Source organism: Mauremys reevesii, linkage group 8 (genome assembly GCF_016161935.1).
Source record: "Mauremys reevesii isolate NIE-2019 linkage group 8, ASM1616193v1, whole genome shotgun sequence".
Classification (NCBI taxonomy): domain Eukaryota; kingdom Metazoa; phylum Chordata; order Testudines; family Geoemydidae; genus Mauremys; species Mauremys reevesii.
In genome coordinates, this window is record NC_052630.1 from 18,317,924 (window position 1) to 18,336,892 (window position 18,969).

Sequence of the window (18,969 nt, forward strand, 5' to 3'; positions counted from 1 at the left end):
CAGGGGGCATTCTGCAAAGAAGTAGGAGCCAGTTTGTTTCATAAGGATTTTTGTAGCTGAGCAAAGAGAGAGATTTTTTTAAATAATTTTAGTTCTGGTGATTGCCACTGATTCAAAGCCTTGGATAAAGAGGCGTGTGCAGAATAACCACGGCATTGGCAGCAGCAGAACAAGCATCCTCCATGTTGCCTCATCAATCAGTGTCTCTATCCTGACATGGGATGGCTACCTTCAGAGGCATGCTGGCAGTGCCAGCTCCACGGCCATTAAGTCCCTAGCATCTCCAAGTCCTACACGACAATTGTTCATAGCACAAAACCAACATACACATTGACATGGTTGGTGATCTGGAGAAGTCCAGGACTAGCATAGCAGAGTGTGTACTGGATGTGTCTCTCATCCTCCCCTGTGTATCCTTTCTCCTGGTCACCTGTGCAAGGACCAGGGTTAACTTTCCCTGTAGGTACTGGAGAACAGGTAGTCCCACTGCCACTTCTCTAGATGAATCAGAGACAAAGACTACGATTCCAAAGGGTGATTGACACCTTTTGGGGGAAATAACCCAATACACATTAGTAACTTTGTCATGCAGTGAAAAAACTAGCATTCTTTCTTGTTACCTTGAATTAATTTTTATTTCCACTTGTATATTATGAAATGTATCCTTTAAAATGTCATCCTCTAATTCCATTTTAACTAAGCTTCCATATACTGCTCCCAGTTATGCTGTTGTAACTCCTTTGAAATCAATAGAGTTACTCTAGATTTACATTATTGTAACCAAGATCAGAATCCAGCCAGTATTTCCTGCACAATGCCCATGCAAAACAGAAGACAGAAGGTCTAATCGTGCTCTCAGTTACACCAGTGCATTGTTTCCAGTGGAGTTGCAATGGTGTGACTGAGATCAGAGTGGAGCCCAAAGATTACAGTAAATCGAGACTCATGCTTGTTATAGGAGTGGGTGAATATTGTGAAAGAAAATCTACTCTGGAAGCGGCGTAGTATAACTGGCCCATTCTTATCATCTGTGTTGTAATGCAGCACAGCAGGGATGACATTATAATGTCCAGCTCAAGCCCAGAAAATGAGGCGAAGGAGATGGGAATGGTTAAGAATGTGAAAATCTGACTGCCGATGACATATGAATGCTAATGCCTTAAGATATGCTTGGGTTTAAACAAAGGCTGAACTTTCTCAAGATTAACCATGCAAGGGATTGAGCGGGAGAAAGAAAACAGTCTATGAGCTAAGCAGGAAAGAAAATAGATTAAAAATTCACAGGCGACGCTTCCCTACAGGGAAGTGATTGTTTTAAAGACCTGAACTGCAGTTACAATAGGAAGTACTTTCACTGGCTGTCCTACTACAGAACCCCAATCAGCAGAGGGTACCAGAGGCTCTGAGCCCACCTCAGTTCTGATTGGCTGAAAGTGATCTCATGACTCAAACACTAATAATACTGCAGCTGGCATGCATCACTAACTACAGTCCTGCAGGAGTAGCCCTGTGGTGTGCTGAGGTACTTTAAGGTCAGCCTCCCATAGAAAGGCAGCAGTCCATAAAAGATGGATGCTTTTAGTTGAGGAATGAGATACTTTGGATACTTAAGCTTGAAAGCATAAAGCATGATGATTAAACATATCATTGCTACACAGATGGAATGTCTCAGTGTTACCCAGCTAGCTGTTGTGTATGAAGATAGAGCAGGCTGGAATCACAGCAAGGAAAATCATATTAAGCTGCAACAGGAGCACCACTTGAGGTTAGAAATGTGAAAGTAAAGAGAGGATCTAAAATGAGGCATGACAAAATAAATTCCTAGTCTCCTCCAAAGGGCTAATTTCCTCCCTATTGGTTTATCAAATATTCATTATATCTTTTTTATGCAGATAAAAACATGGGTTTAGCATTTGGTTAGCAAGCAATTTACAGAGACTGCTATGACACACTGAACTGCTGAGATAACAGAAGCTTTGGCTAATGCACTGGGCTGGGCCACTTACTTTGCTTACAAATCTTAAAATGCTGTCTTAGCATTATTACCAGCCACAGGGCTGAGTTTACTTGATAGTATGGGTCTATAAGATTGTTTCATAATGGATTAGGAGCTGGCTATACAAGACCCAAGCAATGACAGTGAATATAAATCCAGTATAGCAGTAATACAATACAATCATATAATGAGCATTAATACAAAAATTACAAGCACGTTAACGAATTGCAATTCCTATGGCCAAATTCTGCTAAGGGTTACTTCATGGAGTAACTTCGAATTTGTATTTTGGGGCCGAATCCTTCCCAAACTGACTATTGTGTGTAGTGCTTACTGTGGGAAATCCCAACTGAAGTCAATGGGTCTCAGTAAGCACTGAGCCTTGAAGTAAGTGTGTGGAGTATTGTGTCCCAAGACTGTAATCACTAGTAAGATCAGCAGCATGTTATGGATTCTTAACAATCAATAGACTTAATGGGCATTACGCTAGCTGGTTTAGTAACAACCTTACTAGATTCAGTAAACTTAATAAATAATGACCAGATGGCAAAGTACTGCTTATTTTTGACATCTTTCACACTAATAACTTTCTCTCTGGAATGGGAAAATATGGATCTTCAGAGATTGAAAGGTACACGACTATCAAAAGGAAGGTCATAAAAAGGATATGTCATTTCATCTTGGGATTCAGTGTTAACTCTTAGCAGCACAATGGACATATTCAATGAAGTATTATAGTCTTGAGGTATTTTGCATGTGCTGTTTTATCATCTCTCCAAAGACTGTTATCCTGGGATGGACAGATGTTATATCTTTAAAAAAATCGAGATGAGCATATAATTCAAAACAATGTGTTGGATGGGTTTAGCCTACCAGTGTGGGCATACCATACTCATTAGCAGATCACAATTTCTTCAACTGTATTCAGAATTTGATAACTTTTTATTTTAACTCTACTACTGGTCATAAAAAGTGCTGTGGGATTGTTTTTCTGCTCCCACAAATCAGGTGAAGTATCTACAACAAACTGGTGCAATTGTAAGCACAGGTAAGAGTGCCTGCAGTTTTACACCTCTGTGGAGACCCAGCTCTAAAGATCTATCTCTCTTCCCTCAGGTGTCCAGCTCCATTATACTCCCATGATCTTCCCTCAACATGTAACAGGCCCCAGACCCTTCCAACATGCTGCGAGCAACTTCCAGACCTCATGCAGAGAATCTCACTGTGTTGCTGGCCTCTCCAAGACCTTTCATCTGAGGCTATGTCTACACTACCCCTTATGTTGGTATAACTTACGTCTTTCAGGGGTGTGAGTGAGGCGCCTACTTGAGTGACATAAGTTACACCGACCTAAGCACTGGTGTGGACAGAGCTTCTCCCGCCAACATAGCTACTGCTGCTCTTTGGGGGTGGATAATTACGTCAATGGGAGAGCTCTCTCCTGTTGGCTTAGAGCGGCTACATTAGACAGCTTACAACAGTGCAGCTTCATTGGTACAGCTGCGCCGCTGTAAGCTCTCCAGTGTAGCCAGAGCCTTAGACTCCAACATGCTTCTGCTTATCTCCATCTTTTAAAATCTGTTGTGGCCTCCAGCTGCCTCTCTGTTGAGCCAGTGGTCTGTGGGCATTCACAGAGAGGAGTCTTTTACTTTACAACAAGGAAAACAACAAAGAAAGAATGACTATAAAGTCTCCAAGATTGTCTCCGGCTCAGAAAAATCATTTTAAATCCTCTCACAGCCCTGATCTATTGCAAATGCAAATTTAAATGTGCATTGCCCGTAAAACCAAAACATACTTAAAAACACCCCTTTCCCTACAAACAGATCATTATAATAAGCAGTAACTGGGATTTCAAACTCCAGAAGTACTGCAGTAGAATAACATTCAGAAACTACCTTACTTGCTATAAAATAGTATTTATTGTATTAGCAAAGGTAACAATGCACTGGGAAGCAAGCAGCCACATTCTGTCCACTTTACAGCCTTTCTCTGAATTTGATTTAGCTGCCATGCCTACTGGTGGTGAAAACAGTTTGGTTGATAACGATATTGGTTGATATCCACTTTGGAGAATAACTGAAATATCCCTGGATACATGGATATTTGGGGCATGCAGACACAGTTTAGCACTTGAACTGCACAAAATTCTTAGCATTCAGTGGCGACCTGTTGCCTTTTCTTGTCTTAATCACCCTAGGGACAATTTTCAGAGACCTTGAATACATAATCTGTGATAGTCACATGCTCTGCTAGAAGTCCAGAATAAACAAACTACCAGTGCCTGTAAAAGAGAAGTAGCAGCATTTCTGATACAAACATTTTGATACCCTGGTGAATTTCACTTTCACTGTTTTATTAATGCAGAGACAGATTTAGCGTGTTGAGTTGTGCTATAGTCTAATCTACAAAAGTAGTTAAGAATATCTATTGAATACATATTGCAGATAACCTTGTGGCTAGACTGTCTGTCTGCAGTAGCACTTAAGAAAATTTACAGTAACATGAGCCAGGTTAATACTGACCTCTCCAGATCAAAGGCAGTTCTGAAGAGAGGCAATGTGGTCTTGTGGTTAGATCAGGGATTTTGATAAAGACTCCTGTGTTCTTTTCCCATCCCTTCCACTGAGTGATTTACTGTATGATCTTGGAAAGTTCACTTAATTCTATGCCTCGCTTTTCCTATCAGTAGAAGGGGTATAATAATAATAATTAATAATAACCTGTCTCACAAGGGCATTGTGAATAGAGCTGGTTGGGAATTTTTCAACAAGTAATTTTTTCATCAAAAATGTTAATTCATCAAAACTGAAACTGTTTGCAAGTCTGAGCTGGGTTTGATGAATTTCCCAACTCGAAAAAATTTCAAAATGGTCAAAAATGTTTCATTTTGACATTTTCTAAGTGAAAAATTCAGGTTTTCCAGGTCAGAATAACTTTTCATTTCAAAATTTAAGCTAATTAGACTGGGGAAAAAGGTTAAAAAAGAATAAAGGTTAAAATCAAAATGAAACATTCTGAAATTATTGAAATGAAATGTTTTGACTGACCTGAAATGAAAAAAAAATTGATTCGTGAATATTTTGGAGATTTTGCCTTTCCATCCCTATTCAAGATCGGAAAAAGCTTCAAACTCTTGAAAATATCCACAAGGCGAGAAAACCATTTCCTGCCCAGGTCTAGTTGTGAGGCTTAAATAATTAACATAACAAAGTACGTTGAGATTCTTTGACATTAAGCTTTATGTTCCCGATAAAGGCCTGGTGTTTTGGACCTGCTGCCTGTGAATGGTCTCATTGTATTAGGTGTACAGTATTATGAGGGGGACAAATCCTAGGTCTTCGCTCAATTTTTACTCAGGTAAAACTGTCAAAGAAATCAATGAGTGCAAATTCAGAACCCAGTTTAGAGAAATGTGCATCCTGTTGTCCCAAAGAATGAGAGCACGTGTGTGATAGTATAATGCTAGGTAGAGGACTCTGTGTGATGGTGTTCACCTTTCAATCTTTGTCAATGAGATTAAGAATAAGAAAGAGTCAAGCTTTGTCCAAACCCAATTACAAGAAAATGTGATAGGACAGGTCTTAATCACAGGCCAGTCCAACGCTTCCTTTGTCAAAAATCTTGAGACATTTGTCTCTCAGTTGCTCACTAGCTGGACTTTGACAAAATCGTAGGTAACTTCTAGTTAGGCATCAATTCATCCCCTGCAGGGATATAGACTGAAATGAAGAGTTAAAGCACTTGATAAATCCCATTAGCTCATAACTCCTGACTGACCCTGTCTGTGCTGCTCTTTTCATTCATCTCATTCACGTTTTCAGTAAGGTCACCACTTTGTATTAACCAGCTCAGACATCATCTTGACTACCTGTTCAGCCGAACTCAATGTATAGCCGCAGATGAGCCTATCATCCAGTGCTTTAATGTACCCCAAAGTGTACCACACGGTTTAATCCAAGGCCTTCTGTTAGCATCTTTTCTTGTAGTGGAGCCCTAAATCCCCTCTACAGTTCGTCTCTTAGCATTTCCATTCTAAGCTCTATGTTTCAGGGGTTTACAGCTGAAATGCTAACATTGATAACAGGATGAAACATTGCATGTAAGGTCTGAGCTACAGGGTAAAGCATTTTAATATAAATAATGCACACAAAGGGTCCCATTTGCAACACACCTCCTTAATTGTACCTCACGTGGAAGCCATCAGGCCTTCTGATCATTTTTAATTCTTGAATTACTGTAGTGATCACCAATAAAACAAACCTGACAAGCTTACAAGCAACACTTTATATTTCCACAGCACATTTCAGCGTCCTTTGCAGACATCAATTAACAAAGCTTCACAACAGCCTTGTGAGATCGGCAAGAATTAGTATCCACATTTTGGGGCAAAGATGGGGAAATAAGTGATTGCAGAAGTGCTGAGCATCCATAACTCCTATAGAAGTCAATAGTAGCTGGAGGTGCTCAGCACCTCTGGAAATCAGGCCACGTAAGTAGGTGCCTGAATATGGATCGAGGTGCCTAACTTTAGGAAACTAAGTTTAAAAAAATTGTCCTGTGTGGGTCCAAGGTTATATAGGAGTCAGTGACAGAGATGAGACTAGAACCTGAATCCTGACTCGCATTTCACTGCCCTATAACATACCACTGGTTCATAGGTTTTAAGACCAGAAGGGACCATTAGATCATCTAGTCTGATGTCCTGCATAATACAGGTCATAGACTTTCATCCCATTACTCCTGTATGGAGCCCAATAACTTGTATGTGACTAAAGCAAGTCTTCCAGAAAGGCAATGCATCATGGTACTCTGAATCAGAGCCCTGGGATGGAAATTCCATTTTTTCAAACAGCTCCAAAGGTGAGTAATGGGACTGTTCACAATGGGTAAAGTTAAACATGCACAGAAATCTTTGCAGGATTGGGGCCTAAATTAGCATGGGCAAAGTGCTTCCCTCAGAACATCTTGGCCTTGCCCGTGATATTATGCTCACCCTACAAGCTTAGCTGTCCTATTGATATCCATAGGAGTGCTGCACACATCCCGAGGGCTAAGCCCCACCATATGTATCTGATTGTGAAATACTCTCCTGTATTTGCAGCATATAAAATTCCCTTCTTAAAATAATATTTCAAGGCCCCATTTCTTCAGAGATGCTGAGTCAAAATTAACATTGTTAATTGGGCCACTGAAATAACCTGGCTACATGCAACTCAGTTGTCTCCCCAGTCTCAGAAACCCCTTTTGCTTTACACAAACAAAGTAAAATCATATGGCCTTGCACTAATCATCACTAACCAAAGAAATCTGATTCATTCTATTCCCCACCAAGTAGTCTCCATAACGTAGTCTGGATGGTGGAGCAGGAATAATTCGGGGCGTGAAATAGCAGCCTGCCAAGCTGCCTTTGTGGCAGCCTTTTTTCCTCGTCCGACAGGCCAGAATGGCAATTAGCCTGTCATCGTGAGCAGTTTGCAATCAAAACGAAGCTGCAATCAACCAATAACAAGGAAATGATCTCTCTCACGGGCCAGCTTAGAACATGTCAGATGTGCCTAAAAAAAGGAAATTATTGCTAAATGAGCAGCAACTGGCAAAATTCTCAGCAGTGCGTGACATGGCTACAGTACAATGGAAAGGGTGGTTCCTTTCCATCTAAAAAAATAATCCTTATTTCCTTACTGCTGTTCATAACCATCCTGTAGAGGACTCAAAAAGAACGGTTTCTTTATCAAAATTCTTTCTCTACTCTTGCATGTTCCGACTGGATTGTTTATTATAAGAGTTAATATGAGAGTTAGCTGCTGGCATTCAACATTGTATTTAAAGAGGAAAAAACCCCAGCAGAAGTAGCTGTTTTGGAGGGGGGAAAAAGCAAATATGAAAAATATTACAAGGGCATTGGAAAGAGAATTAAGAACATTAGGTAGGCAGGAAATTAGTTAGAGGTCAGTTTGGGCCTACAGTATCTCTCCCTTGTGATATTTCAAATTACATGACTATCCCTGGAGCTTTGGGTTCATTACTTGTAGCTGCTGTCATACTTGTTCTTTGCCTCACTTGTTATACCCTGTGTTGTGGGGAGGACTGAGGAATGGATAACTTTGTAGACTTAAAGCACATCACAGGAATCAGGTGATATTGATTCTGTTCTTAACTTTGCCAGTCATACTCTGTGTGACCTTTGGTCAGACATTCAACCTCTCTCGGTATGTCTACACTGCAATGTAAGCCCAGGGTTAACAGAACTTGAGTGAGCAGACTCTGGGTTTGTTCACCTATGGCTTGAGCAGCCACACAAATTTGTAACCCCTGGTTAGGAATTGTTGAACCCTGGGTCCCAACCTGGGGCTCTAGTATCTACACTGCATTATGTGGGCCCAAGTCCAACTGCCCATATCCCATACTTCCTAGAGCTCTCCCAAAATGTGGCCTAGTCCTTTCTTCATGGTGCAATGATGGAAAACTTGGCTTTCCACCAAACTTGACTGTCCAGATGACAAAGAAAGTTGGCCTGTGGGATTCTGGGATACTTTTGGTGGACTCTCAGAGCACGAGTTGAGTGGGGCTGCATCTACACTGCAAAGGAATAGGGCTTGATTAAGGATATGTCTACAAGGGGATAAAATACCTGTGGCACAGCTGCAGCTGGTCCGGCTCAGTTGACTTGGGGTCATAGGGCTTGGGCTGTGAGGGCTAAAAATTGCTGTGTAGAATCAGGCTCAGGCTGGAGCCTGAGCTTTGGGACCCTTAACTGGAATTTTTTTTACCCCCATATAGGCATATTCTCAGGCTTAAACTCTCCATCCTGTTGGTCCTAACTCTAGGTTAGCGCAATTTGTGAGTACATGGAAGGGGGGTTAGTCTTGAGCCTGAGTTTGAATGCTGGGCTTATACTGCAGTATGGACATACCCTCAGTGCCTCAATTTCTCGATCTGTAAGAAGGGGTGATAATTAATCCCCTATCTGAAAGGGGTCATTAGAGAGGGGCACAGTATTATTCGTGAATAAAGTGGGGGAAATTGGAATGTACATTCTGCAGGGAATTCTGACATTTCAAAATTTGTTTTGTCAAAATTCAAAATTTCAAAATTAACTGGAATAAAAATTCTGAAAAATTCTGAAACATCAAAATATTTCCTTTGGATAGTATTGAATTGCTTCATTTTGATAATATATCATCATTATAATTAATATGTTATTTTAATTATAGTTAATATATTCTGTTTAAACAGCAGAAAACAAAATGAAAAAGTCTAAACAAATTGTTTTGCCTTTTTCCTGTTGAAGATTTTGTCAAAATTGACAAGTTCCCACAAAATGTTTCCATTTTGATGAAACTGCATTTTCTGACAGAAAAATGTTTTGTGGAACATTTTTCAACTACCTCTGTCGGTTTGGGTTTGTTTTTTTTAATTACAAAATGTAGGGAGAATTGATGGGCTTATTGAAGTTAAGACAGTCAGAAATAATAGTTCCAAAAGGCTACAGAGTGTGATGGATTTGTACCGTGAAGGCATAAGCATACAGATCTGTAATACCTGTGGGACTCTACTGAGTTGAATCTGCTAAAAAAAGATGTATTGCTTCACTTTGCATGGTGTGCTGGTGACATGGACACATATCCTCAAGGGACTAGCTTGAGACTGTCCTATATGTTGATACTACAACTAGACTGCAGCACGGTTCCAATCTTGTTATGTTTACGCATATAACACAGGCAATCAAACGCCCTGGGTCCCAAGCAGTATTTGAATGCAGGCTTCCAGGAGGAAAGATATTGTAGTAATCCACCTTACCAGCTAGGACACATTTGTGATTTAGGACTTGATCCAACACCGACTGAAGTGAATGGGAGTTCTACAAGGTAAAGGGTGAGACCCTCATTGTCAATAAGAGTATGTCTACACAGCAAAAGTTGTGCATGGACTTAGCTTACCCAAAGCTGGGAGCAGGAGAGAGATGGATGGGAGGAGGAGGAGCCAGGAAGGCAGGGACTGGGACTGGCTGTGTAAGGGGATCAGGGACAGGGAGCTGGGTTGGAAGAAGGGAGCTGCTCATTGTTTGGCTGGGAGATTGGGAACATGCGCAGGAAGAGAATGGGACTGGTGGGGGAAACTGGGACTGTGCTGAGAAACCTGAATAGTGAAAACCTTATTTGGGCTCCCTTGTGCGTATGCATTATGACACAATCTTTAAATACGTGGTTACATATGCTCTTCTCTCCCGGGCCCCTGCCTCATTAAGTGCACAGGATAAACAGGGCAGGGGCCCCCCAGAGGGGGGCCCCCCCCCCCCCCCCAGCCCGGGGGCCCCCCACCCGAGTTTTGGGGCGGGGGGCCCTGGGGGGGGTGGGGAGGGCCGGCCCGGGCCCGCGGCCGGCGCTTGAGCGGTCTTTCTGCTCCGCGGCTCGCGCGTCGGGGTCTTCCGTCGGCGGGGCGGAAGGGCCTGCTGCGTAATTACCGGATTGGAGGAGCCGAGCGCGCCAGCGCCAAGGCGGTTGGCGCGCAGGGGGGGCCCTTCCCCGGGACCCCCGCCGACCCGCCCCTCTGAACCCCCGGGCCCCCCGCCGCGCCCGCCCCGGGGGCGGGTGGCGGCGCGCGGTTCAGCGTAGCGCGGCAGCGGGGCGGGGGCCCGCGCGGTCGGGGGGGCTGCTGGCTGGTGGGATGGAAGAAGGGCCGCCGACCCCCCGGCCCGGAATCCTCTGGGCGGCCCTGAGGATAAACCTGTCCTAGGGATGAGTCAGTGTGGTGCAGTAAAGGAGAACGTTGAGTGTAGGACCCCTGTCTTCATTTGTTGTACAATGAATGAGGCAGGGGAATGCATGAAGAGAAAGGACGGTCTCATGTGTAAGGAAGTTGAATGGTGCCCTGGAGAACTGTGCCTTTGCCACAAAGTTCCTGTGTGATGCTGAGCAAGTCACTTGAACTAAAGTTTTCACAGGTGATCACTAGTAGTGTGATCCTCATTTTTGAGTGTCTGACTTGAGACCCTGGGGCCTGATCTGCAGTACTGACACTCACAGCTGCAACTGAAGTCAGGCTGAGCTTTGACATATGAAGTGGCAAATAACTCAAAGTGCTCTGAAAAATCAGGTTATCTGTCTCTCAGATTGGGAACCCAAAATCAATGGATATTTTTGACCTTAATCTCCCTGTGCCTGTAAAATGGGGATACTAATACCTCCTAATCTCACAGGGGTGTTGTGAAAATAAATCCATTACTATTTGGGAAGCACTTGGATACTGCAGTGATGGGTGCCATTGAAAAGGCCATGAAGAAATGAGTAATTCTGTCTTTTGAACAGGGTTTGAGTAGTGTGCAGTAAATAGGACATGGAGCCTCACCATGGACATGAGAAGAAAACAAAAAGTTGAATACTACTTTGCAATACTCCCCCCCTCCAATGGAAGCAAATCTCAGAGCCTGGGTCAACTGACTTGGGCTTGCAGGGCTGGTGCTACAGGTCTAAAAATAGCAGTGTAGCCATTCCTGCTTGGGCTGGATCCTGGGTTCTGAGACCCCTTTGCTGGTTTCAGAACCCGGGCCGCATAACATGAGCCCCACGAACCTGAGTCACTTTGCCTGGGCTCTGACTACTCATGGCTGTTGGGTATTGTTTGCAGTGTAGATGTACCCTAAGTGAGCACTGTCCATTCTGTGCTCTGAGTGAAGCTATGTAGCTAAAGCCTTTACCATGATGCATATGCACAAGGGGAGGGGGCGGTCAAATTAAGGTTGCCCAGGCAATCTTAGATCTGTCATTTCCTAACTTTGCAATGCTCGACTTAATCTCTTTCTTGTAATGGAGGAAGGTTTGATATTTAAGTACATAAAATAAAATAGTGGGGGAATAGAAAAAAGTGCCACTCTAATTGCCTTTCAAACATCAGTTGCTTTGGGCATGTCTTGCACAGGGCCGGCTCCAGGCACCAGCTGAGCAAGCTCATGCTTGGGGCGGCAGATTCCAAGGGGCGGCATTCCGGCTGGCCTTTTTTTTTCTTTTTCTTTTTGGTTCCTCGCTCTGGCCGCCCTGTAGAGGGCGGTGGCGCGGAGGAGGGGATCGCCCTGCAGCAAACTCAGCAGGACAGCCCACGTCCTTCCCTCCCAGCCGACCGGAGCAGCGCAGAGCCCTCCCGGCAAGCGGTGCGGCAGGAGGGGCCACGTGGTGAGCGCCCCGCTGAAGCCCTGGCCGCCCCCCTTCTCTCTCTCCCCCCGCTCCCCCTGCTAGACCAGGCATGCACTCCGCTGCATGTCTGCAGCACAGGGAGTCCCCTTGCAACCTGGCTCCAGGCGCCTGGCAGGTTTTTTTTTTCTCCTGCTTTGCGGCTCCGGCCGCCCCGCCAGTGTTTAAAAGGTCCTTGATATTTTGTAACTGTGAATCATGAGAGTATATGGAGATGCAAAATCCATGGTGAAGTTGCTTTCACATAGAATAAGGGAAGATTTTATAAGCACTTCCCTGTTCTTACATGTCTGCTTTGGTATGTCAGATATTGCTGTGCTGTAGGCCTGCTGGCTGCCAATGTCTGTCCTTGTATGGCTGAGAATGCATAGAATTGTTAAATATTAATGTGAGACATAAACATTTTGTCAGAGAGTTTATATAAACTTTTCGGTTAGAAGAAGGAAGGGCTTAGGACTTAAAGATAGTCACTCATTAGGGGTCCAACTGGAAAGCATCCCTATCAGGAAAACACCCGTGCTCAAAGTATGTGCTTCCCTGAATTTGGACCTATTATCTGGTGTTACACGGTAGGACACTGATATGCGTGGTAAAGTTGGTTTTGCAAGAATTCAGTGTTTTCCAGACAACAAACAAAAGAAAAGTACTGGGTAAGTGGGGGGAAAAGCCAGATGTCTCCCAATGATCCTTTTTTAAGATTGATAATGAAATATCCCCATTCAAAATGATGCTAAAAATAAGAAAACATCTGGACAAAAAGGAACACACATCCCATTTGTGGATGTCTGTGAAAGGCTTGGGCCCTCTTTTCTCCTGGTGTCGGGGCTGACAAATTGCTGTGCAGTCTTGCCAATATCAGACAATGAGCGCATCAGGGAGAGTTTGAAAACACAGGAATTGAATGTCCCACATGGCTGCCCTGTCGTCCATTGTGATTTTTACACACAAACAAATGGAGGTAATTGTCACTGCCTGCCAGGCTGCAGAAACATATTGCTGTGGTGGTGGTGGGCTTGAGAGGCAATAGGATGGAATCTGCACTTCAGCTTGACAAGGCATATTTTTTTCCTCCTGAACTGCCTGGAGTGGAAGGCCAAACAATCATAACTCTGAGGGAACGAGGCCCTGGAATTGATTGTGCCTCGCAAGCAGAATTTTCTCATTCAAATAATTCAGTGGCTGCCCAAGACATGTTTTGTTTTCTAAAGGGAATTTGTTAAGGCTGAAGGACCCCAAATATAACCTCCATCCCTTAAAGTAACAGCAACCTAACATTTAAAATCTGAGTGCCTGAGTCTCCTCTGACTTACACCAGTGTAAACTGGGAATAACACCATTAAAATTGGTAGAGCTACGCTGGGTGTATGTGGGAGGAGAATCCGGCCTGGAATTTCTAGTACACACAAAACTTCCCTGCTAGGGTGACTAGATGGTAAGGGGAAAATATCGCGACTGGCGCAGGGGGAGCATTTTTTTTTTGTACACTCACCCGTCCGAGTCTTCAGCAGCAATTCGGTGGAGAGTCCTTCAGTCGCTGACGGTCTTCGGCGGTATTTCGGCGGCGGGTAATAAACCTGTCCGCCAACGATAGAAGCCCCTGCCGCCGAAATGCCGCCTAAGACCGTCAGCCACTGAAGGACTCTCCACTGAATTGCCGTTGAAGACCCAGATGGGTGAGTGTAAAAAACCCCCGAAAAATGCACTCTCCCTGCGGCCCGAAACAAAATATCGGGACAAATGGCGTCCCGACGGTACTTCGGTCGGGACATGGGACATACGCCTCAAAATTGGGACAGTCCCGATTTTATCAGGACGTCTGGTCATCCTATTCCCTGCTGAGAGAGGCTGCCCCTTTTTCAGCTAAAAGGATGCAGTGTGTGCTCCCTGCTATGTTCTCCTAGCTCTGCTAGCCACTGAACACTGCTGTTGGTTCTAGCCTTTGGCAGTCCTTGAAATCATAGAATCATAGAAGATTAGGGTTGGAAGAGACGTCAGGAGGCAGGCCCACCAACGAGGGTGGTGGTGGGGCATTGCCCGGGGCCCGGGTGATTTAAAAGGGCCTTAGAGCCCCTGGCCACCGCTGCCACTGGCAGCGCAGCAGGGCTAAGGCAGGCCTCCCCTCGCTCCGCACTGCTCCCGGAAGTGGCCGGCACCTCCCTGGGGCCCCTGAGGAGGGGGTCTCCACACACTGCCACCAACTCCAGCGCTGACTCCGCAGCTCCCATTGGCTGGGAACTGTGGCCAATGGGAGTTGTGGGGCCAGTGCCTGCGGGCAGCGGTGTGCAGAGACTCCTTGGGCCCCTTGCCTAGGAGCCAGTGCCAGAGGGGTGTGCCGGTCACTTTTGGGAGCTCCCTGAGGTAAGTGCCGACCCCCTGACCTCCTCCTGCACCCAAACCCCCTGACCCAGCCTACAGCCTGCACCCCTCACCCAAACTCCATCCCAGATCCTGCATCCCCTTCCGCACCTAAACTCCCTCCCAGAGCCCGCACCCCCTCCTGCACCCAAACTCCCTCACAGAGCCTGTACCCCTCACCCCCTCCCACACCAAAACTCCCTCTCAGAGCTTGCACCCCGCACCCCGTCCTGCGCTGCAACCCCTGCCCCAGCCTGGTGAAAGTGAGTGAGGGTGGGGGAGAGCGAGTGACGGAGGGAGGGGGATGGAGTGAGCCAGGTGAGCCAGTTTCTATCCACCTTATAGTCCATTCATCCAATCCATACTTCTTTAACTTGCTGGCTAGAGTACTGTGGGGAGACCATATCAAAATCTTTGCTAAAGTCAAGGTATATCACATCCACCATTTTCCCCATATCCACAGAGCCAGTTATCTCATCATAGAAGGCAATCCTGATGCCCAATCATCCTAGGAGGTCAATGGGAGTTTCAGGCATGTATCTCCTGGCACGATCAGGCACCTGTGGGCGAGGGAGATTCAGAAGAGCCTCCTGGGCTTGTGCACAAGAAGGGAAAGCACTGTCTCCTCTCTCCCTGCTCCCAGTAAACTTTCACATGGCTACTCACAGTTTAACTCAATGGGTCTATATCTACGTATACACAATCTCTTTTATCCTAAAGGATCTCAAAGACACTTTACAAGCATAGGAAGATCCAGCTGCCCATCACTAAAATGCAGCCACCTCTGATCTGATATGCAGCAGCTGTTTAAAAGCACACATCAACACTACAAAACTGTTTAGGGGAGAAGCTGAAGAACCCCATATCCAATTGCAACTAATGATCACAGTTAGTCAAGACCTTGGTTTTACATCGCTTTAACAAATGCCATCCACTGTGCTGGGAGAATGGTTAAGTGTCGATTCAGACAGAAGAGTGCTAACTACCACATCAGCAGCATTGCTTTGTAAAGCACACCTCACTGTTCTAGGAAGGGTGCCAGCCCCGTGTCTCCCCAATATGACCTTGCTTTGCTTGTGAGATCCGAGAAGGTCAATATGTGGGTTGGGGAAGGAGGGAGGCATTTTTGGGATCTCAATTTTGGCAGTGTCTCTTTTAAAAAAGGCATTCCCTGGAACTTGATTTTAAATAAGCAATATCAGGAAGGTGATGTACAAAGTGTTAGTCTGACCTTGACGACATTTCTAAGACTAGAAAACTGAAAGTCTGCAGAGCAGAAAGTGGGAAAAGGAAACTATAATTATAAATATAAATTACATAACAAGGACGTCACAGGTAGTCTTGGGCCTTTAAATTGCCTGACCATTTGAGGATTTTCTGCCTGGCAGGATGAGTAATATTGAGTACCTGTAAAGAAAAGGACACTCTTTTCATGCAGGACTGGTGGAATTTTAACAGATATACCTGAGGTCTGAAGAAAGATACAGAATTAAACAGTATTATCAGTAGGCCTCATCTGGGTCTCTGTCAATGCGTGACTGTTGAAATCTACAAGTAATTATCTGAAGTTATTCTGTACATAGCCCAAATTTAGCAAATGGATCCTGGGGGGTGTGAGCTCATCCCTCACAGGGAGTCTTAGCATGTTTTGAGTCCAGCAATTCGTGCATCCTCTTTGTGGGCGCTTGTAAAAGTCTCAATATATATTCAAATTGCTCGCTTTCTCCTAACTGAATTATTCTCTCCTTTAGTAAAAAGGGATCTGGGGTTTATCCTGTTTTGACCTGGTGTGACTCCACTGGAATTATGATGTTACAAAACTGGTGTAACTGAGTGCAGAATCAGGCCCAAGGTCTTTAAAGTTTTATCACACTCCGTGCATGTGGAAGGAGGCTGTTGCATGCACAAATGGCTCCCTCCCACAATCAATGGCACGGAGGCATCCAAAATCTCTCTTAGTGTTTTTTTCACTCAAGGTAATTACATTCTGCTGAGATGACAATTCTAAAGGGCTTTCAGAGGTGTCGCCAGCATTACAATGAAGCCACAGATGTGACAGGGTGTGTATCCCAGGGTACTGGGGCCCACCATGAGGTGCATAGAAAATCCAAGTGTTTGCAGCTCAAGTGACAATTGGTGTTACTCTGGTGTGATGTGTGCCAGGGAGCTCTTGTTACGAGGGATTGTGCCTCATTTCAGACATTGTCAGATCAGTGTTCAGTTGGAGTGCTACCATTATGCAGTTTAAATGCTGCTTAGGGCAGAATGCAAAAAGAAGTAGCTGAGTGGGGACAGGTAGGAAAAATAGCCAATGAAAAAATAGGGCAACCAAATCCTTTTTTGCTCTGATGTGATATTTGGCAGCTTTCCCAGGTACTTACATTAGGGATCATTCAGGAAGAAGCATATCAAGAAAGAGGTCCTGATGATGGGAGAGTGTCCAGGTGGGAATGACGGGGACCCCCTGTCAGGTAGGTAATTTGAAACAGGACTGGTCAAAATATTTGAGAGTAGAGTAAAAACAACACTGCTGCATGGGTGAAGGACTGGATGGAACCTAACTGACCTTTCCCATCTGTAATTTCTGTGCTTCTGTGATTACTGAAAGAAAGAAAGTACCTGCCAAAATGCCAGCTCAGCATTTCAGCAAATTGGGAACAGCGTTAGGACTAGAATACATAAATACCCGCCCGGTGTTAGAGCAGATAGCAGCAGAGTTTGTGTAGACGTGTGCACACGCACACACGTGCACACACCAGCAGAAAGAATAAGACACTCTTGCGTTTTCATCTCCTCTCCTCTCTATATCTGGGTGTCCACAGCAAAGTTCTGATCCTTGTCCTTAAGATCATCAGAATTTATCGAACTCTACTCAGTCAATCAGAATATAGGATTTGTAGCCTCCAGTTTCAAACATAAGTGATCCGGCAAACGGGGAAATTGTTATCATTAGTTGCTTGATTTTTTATTTTGTCCTGGTCATTTTCTCAGGGCTCATTAGAGTTCTTTCTTAAGTGATTTTGATGAAGCCAGTTCTCCTTTTTTGACCTATTCCAAGTACTCCTAGACCAATGACCCTGAGCAAGACGCCGCACAAGCATTTGTGGAAATGTGCCAGAATGGCCCCAGAGGGGAAAGTCCTTCTTGCTGTTGTGTTCTGATTTTAGCCCTGAGGCTCTGTGTCAATTCTGACCAATCTCAGCTTATGGTCAATGGCTCCAATGGCACATACATGATCACGCTGTATCTCTCAGATTCACTTACTGTCTCCTGACCCAGTGCACTGAATTCTCTCTTGGCTTCTCCTATTGCTCTTGCTTCTTCCTTGCCCTCTGTTTCAAGGAAGCATTGACACTTCTGAGTGCTTTCAGCTTTACCATCCAGCCCTGTGGGGCAGCCTCAGAGGTTGAGGTTTCAATGCAGGTGGATGAAATTGAATCCAGAAAGGCACTGTTGATTCTTTAGAGCCAAAAGGCACTGAGAAAATGGATGCTTGTCCTAGACCAAGCTGTCGGGGCACTCTGATGTGTCTATACCATGTACTGCACTGCCCAGGTTAAAGACTCCTTTTCTTTGTATGATTTGATAGCTCTCTTGCCAACAGTCATTCCGATTATCATGTGTTATTTTGCTGCTTATGACCTTGGGCCATTGTGCAAATTGTGTTCCTTTTTCCTGTTCATCTACTTCCTCTCCACCACCTCTGCCGCTACATTTTAGTTATTACTTGAGCTTTAAAGCTTGTATCCTTATTTCCTAAAAGTCTGTCCATCTCTAATTGTGATGTTACACCCCATATTCTTCATAGAAATATCGTTATGATATGAATATGGCATAACTAAGATATGTTTTATGCAAGATGGGTCATGTGAGGTATCATTGAAAAGGTTATGATCTACTGAATGTGTTTTTCCAATTTTTATGCATGTATCATTTCTGTATCTGAGGTTAGGGATATTGACTTTGTAACAATTACAGCTGTGTGTGTATTTGGGGGAACACCCAGCAGACAGTAGGCAATCAGCCTGACTGAGCCAGTTAAGAAGGACAATAGAACTTTGAAGATACTAATCTCCCAAGGAGCTTCCAGGGATGTTGCTTTGACACTGCAGGGTCATCTGATGATGTCACCTGGTACGGAGTACCACCATGGACACTGCTGGTATTTTTCCACTGGAAACAAAGGGTTCCCGTCTTATGAAAATTCTATTTAAGGCTGGGGAGTAAGGCGAACAGGACTCTTCTCTGTTGCTTCCCTGTCCAAGAAGGAAGATTGTTAAAAACATCTGAAGGGAAAAGTCCAGGCTGAAACTGAGGGGGTCCAGTCTGTTAAGAGAAATAACTGGAATTCTAAGCTACAGAAACTCTGCAACTCGCCTAAAACAACATTTAGGATGTGAAATTACATATTTTGTAACCTGTTTCTTG

General features: G+C 44.5%; 1 protein-coding gene across 1 annotated transcript in view; it reads right to left on the reverse strand.

Annotated features, from left to right (window-relative positions):
• JAKMIP2 (janus kinase and microtubule interacting protein 2) overlaps nt 1-18,969 on the reverse strand; it is a 106,470-nt gene that overhangs the window by 47,426 nt on the left and 40,075 nt on the right. The gene's annotated exons all lie outside the window — the stretch shown is intronic.